Source organism: Egretta garzetta, unplaced genomic scaffold, assembly GCF_000687185.1.
Source record: "Egretta garzetta isolate BGI_Z169 unplaced genomic scaffold, ASM68718v1 scaffold425, whole genome shotgun sequence".
Lineage (NCBI taxonomy): Eukaryota > Metazoa > Chordata > Aves > Pelecaniformes > Ardeidae > Egretta > Egretta garzetta.
Genome location: NW_009259796.1, coordinates 2,926,094 through 2,930,177, shown reverse-complemented (window position 1 = coordinate 2,930,177; position 4,084 = coordinate 2,926,094). Strand labels below are relative to the sequence as shown.

Genomic DNA, 4,084 nt, shown 5'->3' with positions numbered 1-4,084 from the left:
GAAAGAGTTCATTGCAGTGTTAAACCTGATGGTCTGGTCTAAATGGCATGTAACCAGGAGACTTTATTTTCATTCCTTCAAGTAATTCAAAATTTTATGTTCAAATGTTGTGCTTAGCTATTCAGCCTAAGTCCTGGAAGCACCATCGTCCCAACAAACTTGCATAAAAAATTACATAGAAAAATTCACATACATGTCTGTGGAGCAGTAAGGGAAAAATGTGAGAATGCAAGCAGTCAAGAATGATCAGCTTCACGTCAAGATGTGTAGGAAAAAAATGTTGCAACTCTTGTATCTTAAGCAGAATTGCAGTTGCAAGCAGTAACAATTTTGTAAAGCATAATCAAAGCGAAGATATCTTTGCTTACAAACAGGTTTCTCAAATACAGTGAAACCCAACAACAAAGTTGTTGTACAACAGAGTTGTGGAAGTTGTGCTGTCACTTAGATTTTTTTGACTTTGTGATGCTTGAGTCTAGTGGTCAAACTGCTACAGCTTACTCCTTTACCATGTGTTCAGTAAAAGTTGGTAAATAAGGCAAGGAACCAGATAGCCCAAGGGAATCAATACGTGAATCCAGCTACATAGGTGGAAGGTGTAAGAAGTTCAAGCTATGCCATTTACGTTTGCTGGAATTGTGGTGAGAATAGGAAAGAAGTTCCATAACTTCAGATCAGAAAAGGATGGAGAGAGCATTTGACAAAGGGAACCTCCCATTGGTTGTGTAACTGTGTAGGTCTCATACTGGTTACACAGCTCATAATTTTTTGTCTTGTTAAATGACTCTCGGTCCCTCATGAAGGTGAAAATACTGCATGAGAAGTCCTAACTAAGGCTGTCAAGGGGTAACTCTTTAGTTAACCAAACGGTATCTTATCACCTTTGTAATCTCTTTCATGTTTTACTAACGATACTTAATTTTAAAAATGTTTATTCCTTAAAGTTTTCAAGAACTTCTGGAGATGCCTATATTTACTTGCTCATTTCTGAAACTGATTGTGCTATTGCAGAATAAATCATTCTTTGAGCTATCTGTCTTCATTTTGAAGGAACCCATAACAGCATCTATATTTAATAAATTGCTAGACTCTAGAACTCTTCATCTACTAGACTACAAGCAATACAATGATTTATCCCCCTATCCATAAATCCAGGCTTTGGAGAGCATTAGAAGACTTTCAGCACGCTGCCCGTTTTTCAGTACCATCTCTGTTAGATAGAGCTGTTACATAAAACCTTTATGGAGTGAGATTTGCAGATGGATTTCTCTAGTTCTGTTAATGATCTTTCCATCTGTATCATCCCTGTAAGTTTTTCATCTCCAGCTGTACAGGAGACATTGTCACTTAATGGAACCCTAGGGTCTATACAGCACAGAAAGGCATAATTTATGTGATGTTTCTCAGTAGAAAAGCATAGTTAATCCCAGTTTCCAAACCCCAAAATTACAAGTGTAAAAAGAAAAAAAAAAAAAGTAATTTACTCCTCCTTTAGTCTTAAACAAGACTGGATTTTTGCTAATTGAGGAGAGAGAACAATCTTGCTAATCGGACAAGAGAGGGGAGCGTTGTTTTAAAATATATTGTATTACAGTTGGTCTCCTAAAAACATTTTAATTCATACTAGTGGAGTTCATGAAAAGGCCTCCTTGGGTCTTTTTGTAGACCCAAGGACATCCCTCACCTCCCTCACGTACCTCATCTTCATTTTACTAATGACAGCGGCAGCAGGGACCACACACTGAAAGGAGAAAGCCACTGGTTTTCCTGAATTGAATTTAGCTCATTTACTGTAGGTGCAGGGAGTAGCTAATTGGAAATTCTAGGGGCAATAAAAAAAAAAATAAAATCTTTGTTCAAGGGAATGTATTGTAAAATGCATGGCTTAAGTGTTTGACTACTAATGGGCATTGTATGATATGAATGCTAGTAATTTGTGACAGGAGTACTTGTGAAATTAATAGGTGGTAAAGGTAAAAGGATGATGCAGGGAGGAAGCTGTGGAATCAGAGGAACTTGCAGATAAGGGAGTCTCTCACAACCAGGGCAAGGAAACAGATACAGGTTGCATGGAGGGGAAACCACCACTACACGGCAAGATGAAGAAGCCTTGTCAAGCAAAAAGCAATCATGTGGTAAGATTTGATCTTAAAATTAGTGAGACAGGAGGTAAAAAAGGTATAAAACCCCCACAGAAAATAGCAAGAGGTCAGAGGGAGAGAATAACAAAGAGAAAGGTGCAGCTCGCCCAGGGTGGGGAGGGAAGACCCTAGCTGGTCGACAATTCTGTTGTGTTGGATTGGGGCTCTATATGTGCTTTCAAGATATATATATATACTTATACATGCTACACTAATGTACTTGATCAGATGTCTCTAGGACTCTAGTATCTCCCTGTGACCACTCATTGCTGATTTTTCTTCTGTTCTACAGATATATTTAACATATCACTTGGTTTTGGCTTACTCGCATTTTTTCCCTGATAACACTATGTTATTAAAGAAAGCAGTGAGGAGAAAATATACATGAAAGCATTGTAACAACGACCAAAGAGGGAGAAGAGATGAGAACAGGGATTCACGATGACTGTCTCTCCTATTTTTCAATGGGTGGCAACAGGTGGCAGTGTTAGCACAGGAATTATTTTTCCACTGCTTAAAACCTCACTCTAAGATTCACAGGCAGTTTTGTTGTCATTCTGATTTTCTCAGTGGAAGAATTTCAGATTACACTATCTTCAAAGTATGTATTCCCTACATGAGTGTGGAAAGCCAGTTGTGTCTTTCCCACCAAAGCTGCAAAATCTTAAGCTTCAAATGCAATTACATGCCACTAGAAAAATTAAAAAATGTGTGTGAAAGTATGTTAAACCATGATTGATTTAAAAAATCCCAGACAAATACTGTGTAATGGCCTTAAAGTTGCATTAGGCTTGGTAAATGATAGAATTTAGAATTTGATTATGATTTCTGACATAATTTACTACATAACAGAAAAAGTATGAATATGTCACAGCAGGATACATCAAAATAAATAGGCTGATTTATATCTATGATTTATATCTGAGGTGCATTTAGCCCCCTAGACATGAGATGGCTTCAGCGTGCATGGCTGTGACGTGGACCTCAAGCACTGTGGGGCAGTGGAGGAGAGGGGGAGGGACAGGAGAGCTTTGGCCAGGCGAACCTGGGAATCTGCTCCAGGCTTCCCCCCAGGCTTTGGTTGTGGTTCTTTTTTTTTCTTTTTAAATTTAAACTTGCTGCTCATGCCTCGGCTGGTTTAACCTTTAGCTGACCTAGTTATTGAACCAGGGCAGTGGGTAGCAGCTGAGGAAGTCAGTATTTCTCCTTTGTTGATTGCCATTTACTGAGGAGCAAGCAGAAACTGGTACAAGGCTGGGTAACATGCACATAGAGGAGCTGGTGCTGTATGCGCTGGGACCTCAGCGACTCCTGGTGTCCTCAGTCCTTCTGCACAACCAGCTTCAGGCCCTGATTACAAATGCACACCAATCCATGCACTCCCATGGCAAGGGGGCTAGTGCAATGCAGGGATCGCTGGCCTGGCCTTCCAGCCAGAAGCCTCCTGTTCCTTGTTGCGTGTGCTACAGAAGGGGGAGTGACATGGAGATAATCAGCAACCGGAAAATTTCTGTGCAACCGTGCATCACGACTGCGAGGAGCACAGACAAAGGCGTATTTCAAAGGTAAGTGGTCAGATGTTGCAACACTGCAATAGCACTGCATATGAAGCTGAGACGGCACTGGCACCGTGGCGATGGCACTGTGGCGATGCTGTGAGTTGGCACTGAGCCCCCCAGCAAGTGGCGGGTGGCAAATGCTGCATGGCAGCTCCTATGCAAACTGGGGAAGTTGGGGTTTATGGTGAAGGCTATAATTAAAGTTATTCATAAGAATGAAAGTATAAACACGAGCTAACCTGCTAATTTAAATGACACAATCATAGATTTTGACCCTGAAGACACTGAAGACCTTGGGGCTGCCTTGATTTTGTGGCTTACAGCAATGTTCTGTTGGTGTTATGTACAACCAGCACATCAGTGCAACAGTGTTCTGTACTTGAG

At 40.7% G+C, this 4,084-nt stretch overlaps 1 protein-coding gene across 1 annotated transcript in view; it reads left to right on the top strand.

The window, feature by feature from the left end:
- Positions 1-3,241: 3,241 nt before the first annotated feature.
- Positions 3,242-4,084, top strand: part of PLOD2 (procollagen-lysine,2-oxoglutarate 5-dioxygenase 2) — a 70,972-nt gene continuing 70,129 nt past the window's right edge. The window contains exon 1 of the mRNA XM_035895298.1: positions 3,242-3,706. The gene's annotated coding sequence lies outside the window, so the exon portion shown is untranslated. The remainder of the gene's footprint in view (positions 3,707-4,084) is intronic.